This window comes from Corvus hawaiiensis, chromosome 2 (genome assembly GCF_020740725.1).
Source record: "Corvus hawaiiensis isolate bCorHaw1 chromosome 2, bCorHaw1.pri.cur, whole genome shotgun sequence".
NCBI classification, from domain to species: Eukaryota; Metazoa; Chordata; class Aves; order Passeriformes; family Corvidae; genus Corvus; species Corvus hawaiiensis.
The window spans coordinates 64,395,382-64,414,320 of NC_063214.1; positions in this window are offsets into that span (position 1 = coordinate 64,395,382).

Sequence of the window (18,939 nt, forward strand, 5' to 3'; positions counted from 1 at the left end):
AAGTGTTTTCAAATTTATTATGTGGTGTAAAATAGAAAATGCCTTAAATTATTTTCTTTATAAAAGTTCTGCTCTTAAAAGTCCAGATTTTACTTCTTCTCTCAATAGAACATATATTTTTCTGAAGTTCTTATTCTGCAGCAACTGTATTTCTTTGGTAGACAACTAATTTTATTCTTCCAAAATGCATGTATTTTAAACTTCTGTATCTGCTTACCCTCAAATTAAAATTACTAATTTTAAAAGTTACAAATGAGAAGTTTTATCAAAAAAACACTCAGATTCCCTAGAAGTATGAACATGTGGTTGTGTTTATCTATGCGAGAAAAAGTTATGGCAAGGTGCATAGCCTTACTCTATGCTTCAAGTTAATATCAGTGGTTGTTGTAGAAATGGACAACCAAATTCCAGTATCAGCAGCCCTTACTCCTGGCTCAATAGCTGTTCTGTAAGCCCTAACACAATTTCTTCAATACACAAATACAATGCCAGTCATGAACTTGCTGATTTCAACTCCTTTGTTTGGGTTCATGACCTGAAGTGATGTCTAAGCTGTCAAGGACTTGAATTACACAGAATTCCAAGATCAATATTGTCACCTCCAACTGTGGTCAGAAATTAATAGGAAATTCATGGTACCAAAACTGCCTTTTTTTAAATTTGTCTGGTCCTCACAAGACAATGTGCTGTTAAATCATGTATCTACTGAAGCCTCTGAGGTCTGTCTTCATGCCATTCCTAAAAATTCACTAGTGGGAGTATTGCATCTTGTGCACTTTGCACAGTAGTATGTTTAGGTGTATTCTGGCCTCCTACAACAGTGTTACAGCAACTGGTGATTGAGGTGAGGGCTTATCTGAGTGTCATTTTATTTGAATGTCATGTAGCTGAACTTGTGCAAAGTATTCGACAGTGTCCCACGCAACATCCTTGTCACTAAATTGGAGAGACATGGATTTGGTGGGTGGGCCATTCAGTGGGTAAGAAATTGGCTGGATAGCTGCACTCAATTGCAGTCAATGGCTCAATGTACACGTGGACACCAGCAATGTGTAGCATTCAACAGGGATCAGTATTGGGCCTGGAGCTGTTTAACATCTTTGTCAGTGACATGGACAGTGGGATCAAGTGCACCCTCAACAAATTTGCCATAGCATTAAGCTGTGTGGTGCAGTTGACACATTGGAGAGAAGGAATGGTATCCATGGAACCTTGACAGCTTGAGAGGTGGGCCTGTGTGAAGCTTATGAAGTTCAACAAGGCCACATGTAAGGTCCTGAACCTGGGTAAGGTCAATCCTAACCAGAATTCGAGGCTGGGCAGAGAACATATTAAGAGAGATGCCTTGAAAAGAAGAACTTGGGAATGTTGAATGAGAGGCTGGACATGAGCCAGCAATGTACACTTGTAGCCCAGGAAGGCGATCATGTCCTGGGCTGCATCAAAAGCACCATGACCAGGAGGTCAAGTGTTGGGGTCCCTCCCCTGCCATGTAGCCCTGGGAGAGGGGCCCTGAGGGCACAGACACGGGGATTCCCTGCCCCTGCTCAGCCTCGTTCCCATTGGTTGGTTTGTGTTCCCTGCGCGGGCAGAAGGACCCTTGGTCCCGTGACTGGAACAGTTCCTGGGCAGAGCCCCGGCCATGCGGCTGGAGAAATAAACATCTCTGAAACAGCTATCAAGAATCTGTCTGTCCATATATATTTCCTTTCCACGGGACTCCTGGTTTGATATATGCGTGTTGCAGGATCCCCACTGCAACAAATGGTGGAGATTTGTGAGCAGAACGATCCCCGATCCCTAAGCGACTGATTTGTGTGAGTAAACCCTGGAAACTTTGGATTCCTCTTCTTGGTTTTGCTTTGCTATTCCATATCTAAACTATGGAGGAACCGTGGGAAGACTCTTGGCTCTCAGAGCCACATATGGACATTTATCTTAAACTTAAAATGATTCTTGAACAACAATTTGTAAATTTTAGCTTGATTCAAGCTCAAAAAGAACTGAAACACTTCCTGGCATGGTTGTTTAAGAACTTTTTCTATGTTTCTTGGGATTTAATTATTACCAAGGGCTTTTGGAAAACCGTTTGGACACAGTTAATACTGGAGTCAAAATATATGCCGATGGAAGAATATTTTCGTGAATATTATTTAGTTACCGAGACTGTTGAGCAGTGTCAGCTGTGTCCTGGCGAAGGGAAGCGTGGCGCAGGGACCGTGCGGCCCAGGCCACGTGGACCGAGCGCTCTGCGAGCAGCAGCGAGGCAGTTCCCGCGCGCGGGCGGAGCCACGCGAGCCGCAGTGTCGGTGGCGGAGCAAGGAGCGGCGGGAGCGGCGGGACCCGGCGGTGCCCGAATGGTCCCGCGCAGCGCGTGGTGGAGCGAGCCCCGTGAACGCCCGACTGAGAGGGGCGGCGCGCGGGCGGCGGCTGGCGGCGGTGGCGATGGAACGGAGCCGTGCCCAGCCGAGACGCGCGCTGGAGCAGGGCGCGGGGGAGTCGTCGCTCGGGGGCCCGGCCGAGACGTGTGTGCAGCGCCTGGCAGCGGCAGCGAAGCTGCGACCAGAGGAGGCGATGCACGGAGAACTGAGCGGCACGGCCCGGCCCGGCCCGCACAGCCCCGAACGCGACCCCGGGAAGAGCGCGCAGGCACGAGCAGCCCCGACAATTCCAACACGGGAGCGACCGAAAGAGACAGCAAAGACGCAGCGAGACAGAAAACAGCAGCCACTCGGAAAAAGGAAAAGATCATAGCAACTAAGACCTTAGGGATAGTAAAATGGTATAATGTTAAGCAAAATTATGGTTTTATAACAAGGTGTGACAACCAGCAAGACATATTCGTGCATAGAACTGCTATTAAAAAGAATAACCCTGAAAAATGCATCCCAAGCTTGGGAGATGGAGAGGTGGTGGAATTTAATATTGTACTAGGGAGAAAAGGGTTACAAGCATCGCAGGTCACTGGGCCTGATGGTGTTCCTGTAAAAGGCAGTATATATGCAAAAAATCGTAGTCATGTTAGACAGTATCTCCATTGTAAGCCCCCCCTACAGTTTCCCTTTCCTAATCCCACCTTTCCCTTTTACCCTATATCCTATTACCCCCAGTGTACTCCCAATCCGTTTTTTCATCCATGGTTTCCCTCACAAAACCATGCTTTTGCCAATTGTTTCCCCAAAAATCCCTTTCCAATGCCAAGTGGGGGATGAAAAGGGGGAAGGAAGAAGTTAAACCCTCTCCTGCCTCAGTTTCCCCACAAAGCATGCTCAGAGTTCTGTCTCCCTTCTGTCAGCCCTAAGATGTTCCACAGAATCTGTTTGGACATTTAAAGACTCAGGAGGGTGGCTTGTTTTGTTTTGAAACTGTTCTTGTTATGTTTATCCAGTTGTTTTCATTCTCCTTTTATTAAAATAAAACGGGTGAGGTGTTGGGGTCCCTCCCCTGCCATGTAGCCCTGGGAGAGGGGCCCTGAGGGCACAGACACGGGGCTACCCTGTCCCTGCTCAGCCTCGTTCCCATTGGTTGGTTTGTGTTCCCTGCGCGGGCAGAAGGACCCTTGGTCCCGTGACTGGAACAGTTCCTCGGCAGAGCCCCGGCCATGCGGCTGGAGAAATAAACATCTCTGAAACAGCTATCAAGAATCTGTCTGTCCATATATATTTCCTTTCCACGGGACTCCTGGTTTGATATATGCATGTTGCAGGATCCCCACTGCAACAGTCAAGGAAGATGATTCATCCTTTTCTTTTGTGCGGCCCACACCTGGAGTACTGCATCAATCTCTGGGGCCTCCCACATAAGAAGGACATGGATCTGTTGGAGAGAGTCCAAAAGAGGACATGAAAATGATTACAGGGTTGGAGCACCTCTCCTATGAAGACAGGCTGAGACAATTAAAATTGTTCAACCTAGAGATAAGAAGTCTCCAGGGAGACCTTATTACCCCTTTCAGTACTTAAAGGGACCAGCAAGAGAGCTGGAGATGGACTTTTGAGTAGGATGTGTAGTGATTGATGAGGGCAAATGGCTTTAAATGGAAAGATGGTAGATTTAGAAATTCTATACTGTGCAGGTGGTGAAACAGTGATGCAAGTTCCTCAGAGAAGTTGTGAATGCCCCATCCCTGAAATATTCAAGACCAGGTTGGATGTTCAAGAGGTTTTTAACCTGATAGACATTTTAATAATCCTTGAAGTGTTTTGGAAGATTCTTCCTGGTATTTTCTGTGCTGTGGTCTTTTAAATTTCATGCAAAGTCACCACTTTCACTGATTTAAATTAAAATGCAACACTCAAATAAGTATAAATAAATTGGAGATGACTGATGACAAATGGCATGGAGTAAGAACAGCAAATCAATTATATGAAGAAACAAGTATGTTGGGGTCCCTCCCCCGCCGTGTAGCCCTGGGAGAGGGGCCCTGAGGGCACAGACACGGGGTTTCCTGCCCCTGCTCAGCCTCGTTCCCATTGGTTGGTTTGTGTTCCCTGCGCGGGCAGAAGGAGCCTTGGTCCCGTGACTGGAACAGTTCCTGGGCAGAGCTCCGGCCATGAGGCTGGAGAAATAAACATCTCTGAAACATCTAGCAAGAATCCGTCCATATATATTTCCTTTCCACGGGACTCCTGGTTTGGTATATGCATGTTGCAGGATCCCCACAGCAACACAAGTATTTTCCCACTCAGGAAAAGCTAACATCCCATTAACAGAAGTTGCAGGTATTGCAGCAAGAAAATATGAGTAACTCAGAACCTATTCACCATTTCAGTATTTGGGAATTGGGCACACATGATTCACAGGAAGGTTTGTGTACTGTTTATGTCTGTGTAAAGTTGTAATGCCCATGGAAGGATTGAAGTATTCCCCTTGAATATACCTCCTGAAAGAATGAAAACTCTTCTTCCAACACATGAAAATCAACTATGAGCCAAGTGAGCCCAATGCTTGACCTTCCCAGTTCCTTTTTCAGGGTTGTCTTATTTCCAGGGACAAAATGCTGCTTTGAATTTCCAGTCTTTGGAGACCAGCACAAAGTGTTGCAGTCTAAAAATTCACTGGCAGTCTTTCGATACTCATTAAATTCTCTCAGAAGAAAATCATACCCTTCTGAAAAGAAATATTAGCATTCTATTATCAACTGATATCCCATATTGCACCTCTGTACCTTGTTTCTGGGAACATTCTTCTCTAGTAACCTGAGAAATTTTTTTTTGTTTATAAAAGTTTGCCTTGGAAATGAGCTGGACAACAAAGAGTTCAGGTTTTCCTCCATACATTTATTTACATATAGGAAACAGAACAAAACAAAGCAACAAAAAAAAAGGATTATTCACCTTATTCAAAAACACGATAAATTTCATCCAATTCGTCATATTATTTTTGCCTATTTGACATTATTCATTGTGTTAAGTTTGCATTTACCTTCTGATAATGCTTATGTCGCCTACAGCAACTGAAGATTTAAAACATGTTTCATCAGGCAAGAAAATGAAAGCAAGTAATTGTTTCTAAAATATTTTCTGTTGAATTCTAGTTAAAATCAGATTTTTTCCTAGATCACTGGCCTAAGAAGTAGCACTAATTAGGTTATTGCTAAGTAGTATTTGAGGCATCAACAGTAAGCTGTCTTATCCACAGTTATTCTATACCTCGAGGGCAGAACAATGGTTTAGCTGAGTTGTGTGTGATTTCATAATAACTACTGAATAATTTCTTATGTTCTTCATATGTGTTCAAATTATGCTGTGAGACACTCAAGAAATCTTTATATAGATATGTTTGTATTTACACTTATGCTTATATTTGTGTTTATAATTATACTATTTGCATTTATATTAATATTAAAATTCATATTAATTTCTAGGTCTGTATTTTTATATATTTGGTCAAAATCAAAAACCTTGCTGTAGAAAAGTTTATGCCTCAAGTAAGAAACTTTGGTCAGGTCTGTATATAGCTTAAACCAAGATAACACGCCAAAGAATGATACTTCTTCAGTATGATTCTGATTGGCACTGCCTGAGCAGCTGATTCCACATATTGAAAGAATGACCTTTTTTTAGCATTCTGGTGTCACAAGAATAGCAGACTGAAGACGATTGCCTTTTATCAGAGATCCAAACCCACTCCTATCTCCCTTTCTGTAAAACAGACAGTAGTGCTGGCAACTTAAGGTAATAATAAAATGTTTAAAATTTTATAAAAAAAGAGCAAGCATGAATAACACAGCTTTGTGTGGCTTAGGGGAATTTCTAATCTAGAGCTTGTATCCCATCAGTTTTTAGCAGCCCTTGATAGGTTTCCACTTATTTGTCTAACTTATTTTTGAGCTCACTTAACTTTTGGCATCCCATCTATCCTGTGACAGTGAGCTCCAAAATGTAGGCATGCGTTAAGTGAAAAAGTATATATTTTTGTTGTTTTAAGTCTATTAGCTTGCAGTTTCACCTAATGGCTCTGATTATTTTATGTTATGTAATAGAGTGTCTTGTTCTGATTTTCTTCTCAAATAATTCTTAGGGGTATTTATTTGGTTGGTTTGGGGTGATTTGTCAGTGAACACTGAACTGATATTTTCATAGGTGTATCCAGAGTAGCTGCAAATATATTTTCTGGATTAACAATGCGTGGTTAAGACACTTTTAGTTTGTAGACAGTAAGAATTTCTGTTTGTCTTTTTCCTATGTGCACAGCTTTTCATGTGTTGCCTCTTCCTTTTTATCACCCAGTTACTTGTGCAAGTAACTTTTGCAACCTTTCACAAATAGAGTGACTTTCACTGTTAAAACCAATAATTTTCACCTGCCTTTTTCCTGTTCTTTATATATTTATTAATCCCCTGTTCCTTCAGGTACTTAGAAATCCACAGATGAAGGTTCTTTTTTTTTTTATAATCCATGTTTATTTGTCTTTTACAGAGAACCTTGTCAAAAGTTTTTGAAAATACAGGCACAGTGTATCAACCAGATAAAGATCACCCTTTCCTCTATACTCTATATCTATTCTAAAACCTTTAAAAAGCCAGAATCTTCTTTACAAAATTTATTTTTATTCCCACCCCCATTTTATTTTATTTATCTGTGTGTCTATGAGTCCTTTTCTACCAATCTACCTGTAAAGAATCAGGCACACAATTTCTTAATTTCCTGCATCTGTCCTGTGTCTCCTCTGCCAAGTTTCTGTAAGGATCTTTTAAAAAAAGACATAAAATTTCCCAAGCTCTATTCTTCTCGTAGAGAAGCTGACTTAAGCAATTGTGTAAGATCTATGATCAAATTACAAGGTCATATTTGAGTTATTTAGAAACCCCTGAGTGTATACCATCTTGTCTTGGCAATTTGTTACTATTCATTTATCTATTTGGTCTAAAATCACTTCCATTGACACTTTAATTTAAGATAGCTCCTCCAGTACATTTTTTGCAAAGAAAATGGACACTGTGGGAACCTTTCTAAACTCCTTGGAGGTGAGTATCAATGTGAAGAACACATTTAATTTTTCTACTATGTTCTTATCTTCTCTGTGTTCTCCTATTACACCTCCATCATCTATCAGCTCTGCAGACTCTCTGGTAGACATTCTACTTCTGATGGGTTCGAAAAAAGGCTTATTATTAGTTTTCATGCCCTTCACAAGCTTGTTCTCTAAATCTTTTTTTGGTCTTAGCTTGATTCTATATTAAGGTTTTCAGAGCTCATGATACTCAGATGTTCCTCACCTGGCCATAAATTCTACTTCATGAAGACTAAGTTTTAATTTAAAGAGTTTCTTTATTTCGCTGATTACCAATACCATAATTTTGTTTATCACTGTGGACTTTACAAAATTTTCACAACACATTTGATACTTTTATCCTTTTAGATCCTCCTTTTATGTTCTTGGATTTTTTTCCTAGTATCACTCATTTTTATAGACGATCCCGTGTTTGCATGTGTGTGTGTGTATGTAAATTTTTAATGTATTTTTTAATTCCTATGTGGAAGAAGTATTTGAATGTACTTTAGTCAGTATGGCCATTTAGTAGTAAAAATGTCAGCACGTTCTTATGCTCTGTTTAGAATTATCTAAAAAAATAACTGCTCCAAGAGATAATCATTAGAGTATCTAAAATTGGTTTTTAGAACATGTCCCAAAATTGCTTTTTACCAATATTCATCGAAATAACTGAGTTCACTATTGCTAGTATTTCTGCCATTGTAATGTCTCTCATCTCCCTTGGCATGTCCCTGTTGACACACCTATGCCATTCAGGTGATAAATAAACAAGCTTCCTACAATATTCTTTCTATTTAGGCATGAAGTATTCAAATCAGAGGGTATATTTCTTGTTGTTGCAGTTAATTTGTTTATCTTCTTTGACTTTATCTGCACCTCTATCATTGAACAACCTTGGGCCACAAGTCAGGACATGCAGAGAAGGCTATGACCACACTGCTAGAAGTTAGTCCTCTTCACAGAAAAATGAGTATGTTTACAACTTGATCAAGGTCTCTTCTGAACTCTGTGTTCTCGTCTTAAAATGTAATTTCTGTTTTTGTGTATGATCTTTCAGCTCAAAGTACCTGAGCTGGAGAGTGGGATGGCTCTGCTGCAATACATTGGAGTGGGCACAGGAAGAGAACACACTGTGGGTGGACTTTTCACTTGAAAAAAAGACAGCTGGTAGTTGACACTGTACATGAAGAACATAAAAACTCTTCCATGACCTAGGGAGCAAGGAGGTTCTACAGGGCAAATACACCTCTGTGTCTCTATAACTTCAGGTACTACCGTACACTCACAGGTACACTCACCTTCCAGTATCGAAGTTGTAACCTGATACTGTGTTCTCACACAGTATTTTCATGTCCATCACAGAGGTTTTCTGCCTCTTAATTCTAAAACTTGAGGGAAAAAATACATTTGAATAGGACCTGACTGGTTATTTTTAAATTGTTCTGACTAAATATGATTTAATTTGAGACTCTTCACAATCTCTTACCTGCATCTTCTCTATATATAGACAGCAAGACAGATGTATTTTACTGTAAAGAGTTAAGGTAATTTAAGTAAGTATTTTCAAACTTTAAACTTTTTCTACATAGCTCTATCAGACACCATACAATTTGTTGCAAATGACCACAACTTGAACCAGTGTTTCTAGATGTTCCTGCAACAGGACTAAAAGTCCTCTTTGTGATTGGAAAAATCTTTTCTTTTCAATGTAGTTTTCCATATTAGTACTAGAATATATATTTTCAATATAAAGGTGATCTTTGCTATGACTAAGAATAGGGTTGTTTCAAAAGGAAACTTCAGCTGCTCATTAACAGTTGGAGTTTCTTCCAGAGGCATAAATAGCTACTTCACTGACATGCAAATGCAGCTAAAAATGTTTCATTTAACAGGTAAGTGTTGACTGTGACATAAAAATGTTTAAATAGTTTTGTGCCTTGTTACCAGAGAAACCAACTTTCTCTCTTTTATTTTTTTTCACCATTAAAAACATCTTGTTATTTGGAAGAAGAGACCAGTACCCATTCCACTACAGCATCCTTTCAGGTAGTTGTAGACAGTGATAAACTCTGACCCTGAGCCTCCTCCAGGCTAAACCCCAGCTACTCAGCTGCTCCTCATAAGCTTTGTGCTCCAGAGCCTTCCCCAGCTCCATTGCCCTTCTCTGGACACACCCCAGCACTCCAATGTCTTCCGTGTAATGAGGGGCCCAGAAATTCTCATAGGACTCAAGGTGTGGCCTCACCAGTGCCGAGTACAAGGGGACAATCACTGCCCTGGTCCTGCTGGCTGCACTATTGCTGATACAGGCCAGGATGCCATTGGCATTTTTGGCCCCCTGGGCACACTCTGGCTCACGTTCACCAACTGTTGAGCAACAGCCTCAGGTCCTTTGCTGGCAGACATCTTTCCAAACACTCTTCCCTGCATCTGTAGTGTTGCAAGGGGTTGCTGTGACTAAGTGCAGGACCCAGCACTCGGTCTTGTTGAACCTCATAGAATTGGCCTCAGTCCATTGATCCAGCCTGTAGAGATCCTTTGCAGAACCTTCCTACCCTCCAGGTCAACACTTCTGCCCAACTTGATATTGTTTGCACACTTGCCATGGATGCACTAGGTCTCCTCACCCAGATCACCAATAAAGATATTAGACAGCACTGGCCCCAGTTCTGAGCCCTAGGGAACATCACTTGTGACTGTCCACCAGCAGGATATAATTTCATGTACCACCACTCTCTGGCTTAGTCCACCCTGCCAGTTTTTAATCCACTGAATAGGGCACTCATCTAAGCCATGAGCTTCCAGTTCTCCAGGAAAATGTTGTGGAAAATAGTATCAAATGCTTTCTTATGGTCCAGGTAGTCAAGCAGAAAATCATGATCCTCTTTTCTGTAACCATGTCCCTTTATTTATTTTTTTTTTAAGTGTTAGATGGCGTTGGATTAAGTTAGGGTAGCATAGAAGAAAAGTATATAAACTGGTAGCTTTTTTAAGTTGAAGAAAAAAAATCCTGTGTTGGGAGGCAGACTTCTCAAAGCAATTTTTTTGGGAGAAATGCTTTCGCTATACAGCATTGTTCCAGTTTGACCAAATTTAGAAATATATCCTCTGAGAGAAGGCACAACCACCCCTCCCCCACCAGGTTCAGGAAAAAATAAATTTTCCTCGAAGGAAAGTGAAGAAGATAAAACTATTTATTTAACAAACACACGGGAAATGAAAATAATGTTAAATGGTAAAAGCTTTCGCTGCAGGGGAAAAACCTGGGAAAATGTTTGAGTCCTCCCTTTGGTCTCCTCGGAGCTGGGGCTTGGCCCAGGGCCAGGCCCTCTGTGCCCGATGGAAAGTCCTCCCAATGTGCTCTGATGTTAAAGCAATCAAGCAGTCCAGTAGAAAAGGGAGAAAATCTGGAATTCCAGAGAAGGAAAAGCAAGGTCCAACTCTCAGTCTCTCTCCGGAGAACAAGAAACTGAAAACAACTGGCCAAAAGCTGACTGGAAAGCAGCAAGCCGGGTGCTTCCTCACTCCCCTGCCGCAGCTGGGGGAAAAAACCCTGCTATCTTTATGTGACCTTGAACAAGCTGCAAACTGCTTTGAGAAAATTTTGCTCAGTTTTTTCCTTCCCCCTCTCAGGCTCAGTTTAGAGGCATAGAAAGACACAAAAATTAATTTCTGGGCATAGGCAGCGATATGGGATACACATCATAACGTCACCCCAAGACAAGCATCTAATGAGAGTGGCCAAAGTAGCAAAAATCTGGCAGCTGTACACATGTACTTACATGTGTTTCTTTTGGCTCTGTGAATTTTAGAGCATTTATGCAATCATCATGTGTCTCCATATGCTTTTCTTTAGTGGACATTTCCCTTTTTTTGCTTTTCAGACCTTCGTTCTACATCTGTAACCAATAGTGGGTATTATAATAGTATAATTATTTGTAATAATTATAATAATTAATATAATAGCAGGTATACATGAGAGATGAGTCTTTAATGAAATAAACTGGCATACACAGAAAAAGCATCTATTCTTATATTAGTTACATTGAGAAAAAGAAAAATACTTTTGCTTAAATTAATGCAATTAATTCTGCATTGATGAACACTAAAGAGACAATATTGAAACCTGCAGAAAAAGTGGCAGAAAAGCCCTGAACTGCTTCACTCATATCTTATTTCTGCACATCTCCTCATTTACTGACTGTGTAACAAAGACATTTCACTCCTAAGATTGTGAAAGTGATTCTACATGAGTTATCATTAGAAGATTATACTGTCATCTTCCTCTTACTAAAACTGTATGATTGAGAACAGAGAGGACTCTTTCTGTACTCTTTTATATAGCTGGTAAAAGATTGTGCTGAAAACATATTGCAGTAGACCTAAATAACTTAAAATAAAATTAATGACTAAAGCAAATAAAACTGGGGAAGTAAACTGGATATGTAGACTTACTGAAATGCACACACTAAATAGTAAAACTATATGTCACACAAAATTATAGTAGGATGTGCTCTGCTAGTAACTTTATAGCTGGAGTATGTTATAAGACAATGTTAAACCAGAAAAAATCAGTTTTTCTCCAAAAGTCTACATATTTTCTTTTTTTTTTTGTTAATATGAACTTACTCTGGACCAAATCTTGATTATTATCAGTTCTGGCTAATACATGTTTAGAATTTTAGTATTCGTGTCTGACAGATTTTTCTTGTTAATATATCTGCTTGTTTCTGACCCACATCTCCTCAAATGGCCAGTACTTCAATAAAAGTTGATGGAGAGAAGCATCAGAAGGAATCTAGTGCAGCTTATGTGGTTATTTCAAAAATAAAGTTTGGAATATGTTGGTGTAAATATTTATCATCTGTGAACCCCCAGAACAGCCTACATAAATATAAAGTCTTTTTCTCATTCACCTGACAAAAGAACCCTATGGTTCACATAAAGATTATCCCAGCCATGCCAGAAAACACCAGTAAAAAAGAAGTAGTAGAAACAGCTGACATTAAACATTCATTGCTAATTTAACAGCATTTATGACTAACTTACCAGAAATTTATGTACACATGTGTTTATTATCTACACGTATATATATTTACACTTATTTGGATTTCAATTTTTGTTTTTTTCATTCTTTCCAGCACCTTTTTCCTTAGTTCTAGCATACAATTCCTTTGTCCCATTACTCTACCCTTACTGCTTTCTACTCTTTTCTTTCTTCTTTTTGATTAATTTTTAATTGTAAGGCCTTCTCTGTCATTTACAGAGCATTGTATTCTCCTATATCTTTTTTCTTGCTTAGAATAACACTGTCACTTAATCACCTGCACCCAAGTACATATTCTCACATTTTTTCTCTTTCCTCCTTATCCATCAACACTGGCCCAATATTTTTTATGTTCTCTTTATCAATCAATAGTAGTCCCTGCCATCCTAACATCTCTTCACGTATTTCTAGATTATCACTGGATTCCCCTTTAACCTTTTCCATTTTCTCTTTCTCTTTTTTCTTTTTCTAGTGGAACCCAAAACTGAATGCAGTACTCTGTCTAAAGCTTGATCAGTGTCAAACAGTTAATTATCAAATCACTTTCTTGTTGTACATACAGTACTACTTTGCAATATTCACAAGTTTATAATATTATCAGACAGTTCATTCACATTTAGTTAATCATGGGTCTGGCCTTCCTTTGTGCTGGTAATGTAGATCAAATACATAATTTTTTTCTATGATTTTCCTTAATTATGTAAAACAATTTAAAATTTACATAACTACAGATTAAAATTGACCATCCCATTCCTAGAAGCATCACTTATATACTACAAACTCATTAGGTCAGAGAAACAAGTGCATCTGTAATGTGCATTCTGCACCAGAAGAGTCTCAGAAGGATAGGAATGATTGTGATAGGAAGCCCACCCCAATCTGGCTGCATTCCAGGATATACTTCATTGTGAAGTGCATTGCTTCCCAAAAAAAAAATTTAAAAGCCCTGTGAGTTTCAGATTCAACCCAAACTTTGAATGGAAGATTCTTCTGTGGGGAAATAAACCATTCGGACTGACCCAGCCCAGGCAAAATCATCTTTCTGTCTTATGACATTGCTGACAAGTCAAAGAGTGGGCAAAGCTTTTGCAGGGATCTGTCCTGTCTGTTTTCTGTTTTGTTTTTAAAGGTTTGTGACACTATTTATAAATATCCAAGGAAATGTATCTTGCTTTTATTTTTTTATCTTCTGAGTTTGAGAGTTTTTGTGGTTTACTATTACTGTTATTATTATTATTTTGATTATTATTATTATTACTACTATTATTTTTATTAACATGCTTTCTACTTTGTTTTCCAAGCACACAGTGAAAATATTAAGCAGAATTAGACTAATGACCCAAAGCAGGCCTCTGTAGGTCACCCTTGATACTTCGCCCTAACCTGACACTGTACCATTAATAATTTCTCTGTGAGTTGCTTTTTTCCCTCTTTTTTCCTTCCTTCTTTTTCCTTCTTTTTTTATTTTTTCTCCTCTTCAGCATTGTACTTATTTAGCAGTGATTGCATTTAATCAACATTTCTCTAGTTTCCTTATGAGAATGTCATGTGGAACTGTATCAAATTCTTTATTAAAATCAAGACATAGTATGTCCACAGCATTTCCTTTATCCACAAAGCTTGTTATCCTATCAGTGAAAGAAATGAGGTTAGTTCAGCATGATTTGGTTTTGATGAGTCCATGTTGCCTAATACTTACAAGTCATTTTCCTCCAGGTGCTTACAAATTATCTACTTTAGTAATTGTTCTAGCAATTTATCAGGTATTGGGAATTTACTTATCAGTCAGTAAAGTTTCATCAAATAGCATGAAGATAACTGCCTATCTTGAACATATTGTAAATAGGGATTTATAGAAATGCTTTGTTGCCTAGTTCTTTATTTAGATTAAGAGGGTTTTCTTTATTTTCAAAGTTAGACATGATTTTTGACTAAAGGATATTTTTTACCAATATGTAATAACATCTAAAAAAAATAAACATCTGTCACAGAAAAGAGCACTAAGTTAAATCTTATTGTAATACCTTGACTGTATCCCACACCATCTTGTATGAGACTTGTCTGCATGTCAGCTACTATGTCACTGTCCTACCCTTTTGCTGAAGTTTTCCGTGACAACTGAGCTATGACCCACAGAAATTGCTATCAGACATCAGAGTATCTATCAGGGAAATCACTGATGTTTAAGGCCTATAGTAGATACCAGCTTCAGCCTGAGATGAATTGTGCCCTAGAATGCTCTACATGGATTATGAAGGGACCCGGCCTAACCTAGTCAGACGTGACCATTTACTTCTGTTCTCCTTCTGAATTTCTAGTCCCTCCACTCAAAAGTTGAATGAACTTTCACATATGGAGATTTCTCCAGTGCAACTCAGGCATGAGACAGTTAGCATTGAAGCTGTGTTTTTCTCCTTCACTAATTCCAGAATACTGGGAACCCGGATGTGTAATGCATGCACCCCTTGTTGGCAGTCAGATAGAATGCTGTGGTTTCTATCAGTAATCAAAAATTCATTATTAAAGGGAATTGGGATTATTTCCTTAACTCCACTGTTATCAACTGCTTGATGAGATCTCTAGGTCCTGATTTAAGTAACATTTAATTAGCACAGCTGCAGAGAGGTAAAACGTTTCTGAAGCAAAGTAAATTAAATTGCATCTGTTCAAGCTACAAGTGATTTTGTCTTTGTCTAGGTTTTCCTAGTATAATTAGTCAAAGCTGGTTTTAACCATAAGAATTATAAGAAGTATTTCTGTGCTATTGGTAAAATAGAGTGAGTCATGTTTTCACTCCTCCCAATATTTAACAAGATTTGACAAACAAACTCTTGCTCTGTCTTTATCCAAATACTCTCATGAGAAAACTACTGAAAAACAGGTAAGTGTTAAAAAGAGAGATATTCAATCTGTTGGCCTACAAAGGCATTAGGAAGAAATAGGAAAAGAAAAGTATGGCACTGTGCCCATTAGAAAACCAAGGCATTGATTTAGTGTAGTAAAAAGAACCTCCACATTTTGGAAGCAAGGCCTGACAAGGTGAAGAAAAATTTAGGGCTTAAGGATGAAATATTCTCAAAAAATCATATTTGTTTCCATTTTTTCAGGCAAAGCCAAGACACACTTGTTTTTTCTCTTTTTCAATTTTTTTTTTTTCTCCTGCCCTAGAACAAGCTGAAAAGAGCAATGCAAAGAAACACCTTTGTCAGATTTTAAGACAAAGGTCAGCTAATATGACCAGGCTTTCATATTTCTCATCCAGTGAGAGAAATATTCTTCATGTAGTGATGCCCTTGCTAAGGAATTTTAGTTATTGAGGGTATGCTCTAGTGCATGTACAGTACACAGTAATATTTGGAAAAGTGTCATTTGTTGAGCAAGTGGGAAGTAAAGATGCATACTTTACAAAAATGCAAACACTTCCTAAGGATACACAAAAGACCACACTAATCTCCCTCTTCCAAGTAACAAATTTTCTGACAAAATTACCTTCTCACTGGTCTGATCACAAAGTCAAGGTGACAGAATCACAGAATCACAGAATAAGCTGATTGGAAGGGACCCACAAGGATCATCGAGTCCAGCTCCTGGTCCTGCACAGCACTGTCCCCAAGAGTCACACCATGTGCCTGACAGCAGTGTCCAAATGCTTCTTGCACTCTGTCAGGCTTAATGCTGTGATCACTTCCCTGGGGAGCCTGTTCCAGTGCCCAAACACCCTCTGGGTGAAGAATCTTCTTCTGATATCCAGCCAAAACCTCCCTGACACACTTCAGGCCATTCCCTCAGGTCCTGACGCGGAGATCAGTGACAGCCCTTCCCCTTCCCCTCACAAGGAAGCTGTAGATTGCAATGAGGCCTTCCCTCAGTTTCTTCTTCTCCAGTCTGAACAGACCAAGTGATCTCAGCCTTTCCTCATACGGCTTCCCCTCAAGGTCCTTCACCATCCTCATTGTACTACTTTGAATGCTCTCTAATAGCTTAGTAACTTTTTAATATTGCACCACCCAAAACTGCCCCCAGAACTGCAGGTGAGGCTGCCCAAGTGCAGAGCAGAGCGGGACAATCCCCTCCCTTGCCTGGCTGGTGATGCTGTGCCTGATGCACCCCAGGACAGGGTTGGCCCTCCTGGCTGCCAGGGCACTGCTGACTCATGTTCAACTTGCCATCCACCTGGACCCCCAGGTTTCTTTCTGCAGCGCTGCTTTCCAGTCTCTAATTCCCCAGTCTGTCCGTACATCCAGGGTTGCCCCGTCCCAGGTGCAGAATCTGGCACTTTCCCTCGTTGAACTTCATATGGTCGGTGATTGCCCAGACCTCTGATTTGTGGAAGTCTCTATGCAGGGACTGCCTACCTTCAAAGAACTCAGAAGCTCTCACAGTTTTGTATCATCTGTGAACTTGCTTAGTATCCTTTCCAGTCCTGAGTCCAGGTCATTTATGAAGATGTTGAAGAGAACAGGGCCTAAGATGGGGCCCTGCAGAACCCTGCTTAGCCCAGAGGATTGAACAGCAAACTAAAACCAAAGAAAAAAACAGACACAAGTTTTCTATGCTTTCTCAGGCATATTAAAATGCATGGTATCCTTTTATTTTCAAGTTACGGCTCATTGTGGCAACCTCTGGCCTATGCAGTCCTATTCAGCCCAGTTCTATAATTTTAAAGTGCTGTAAAAAATTTTGGGATCTTTGGACCTGTTGTGTGTGTATACACACACAGACACACAGACACACAGACACACACACACACACACATATATTATACACACATACACACATAGCTATAGAGATATATGTACTTAAATATGAACCCCTGGACACACATGCAAAATATAAGCATGTCCACGACTCACCTAAAGTTATAAAAAAAAATTCCTGTAAATTGTCTTTTTGCCAATGCTATGAAAGAGGTTTAGGAAGGAGACCTATGTTCTTGTGTTAGCAGCCAATTTCAGCTTGCTCTAACTTTTGCAGCTTACCCTGTTCATGTGTTCCATGAACTTCTCATGTAACTCTGGGGCAACTATGTCCCTGGTTTTGTTGAGGAATGATTTGTGGATTTCTTTTTGATATGTAATTTTTAGCACTTAAGGAGAATTCAGGATTGTTAGATCCATCAGTGTGAAAAGATAGAAAAATACAAGCAATAAAAATAAGTTTGAATGCCAACCTAGCATGAAAATTTTACCTCAGTAATTTTCATGCTAAGAGGTGAAAGTAAGCTCTTTCCAGGCTTGTTTTCCACCTTGTTTTACCTTCTCCCTTTTGATTTGCTCCTGAGGGTAAAAGAGAGGGAGGAAAAGGTCATGCCAGCTCTGCGTACGTTCCAAATCTATCTGCTTTTGACATGCATCAAAGACCAGACAAGGATCTAGACACAAAGGCATCATAAACTTACCTTCACTTTACATCAGTTCCTTTACCAACACAAGCTCCATCCGAGAGCTGAGTTTGGTTCAAGGAATAGCTTTTTCTCTTTTATTTTTTAATCCTGTATCCAGCTTGCATTTGTTAGATTTCCTCTCCTTCCACTGATAAGCATTGATACTATCATTTACTGATCAAGACAAAAGACTTGAAATCAGTTCCTGAAGAGACCTGATTCTTCTCTCTTATACAGCACAGCTGGTAGCTTCCATTGCAACAGAGTATGAAATGCTACCAAGTGAAAATTAAGGTACTGGCAGAGAGCATCTGTGACAATTAGCATTGCAGCTCTCCAAAGATGGAATGACTGAAAGCTTGGCAAGACTGCTTCCGCAAAAAAAAAAAAGAGAAATTGTTATAGCAAGAAACATATTAAGGAAGATGAAATAAATGTGAAAAATTGAAAAATAATATTAATCTAATATATGGGAACTAAGAATGATTTAAATTTTATCTAGACTCAGCAAGGTTTCATTCCTTATTAGCTACTTGGGATCTACCATAAGAGCTGTGATCTTTTTTTCAGCCTGATGAGTAGTCTCATATCCTCAGCCAATTTACAACTTCTTATGTTGATAGATGTCTAGATACTTAAAGTCAGCAATGCATAAAATTTGCCTATAGATGTCGATGCATCATAAATCCTTTAATGCGTACATTTCTCTGTAACCATTTTGAGGCTATAAAAAAGAAGATATATTAGCATATCTCTTAGAAGAGAAAAAAATTGCTTGGATGAAGAGTTGTTTGCTGCTGAATACAAAAGAAACAAAACACAGTCTTGTTTCAGCTCTAGAAACATTGCAATGCTCTGGAATGGAGAGAAGAGTGCACACATTTTATTCAGACAGAAATTTCATTTGCTTCCATGTGTTTTAATGATTATATAGTAAAATATTTAAACTTAAATCCTGTTATATCAGTGTCTAAAATGGGAAATTTAATCTGACAAAATACAGATGCATACA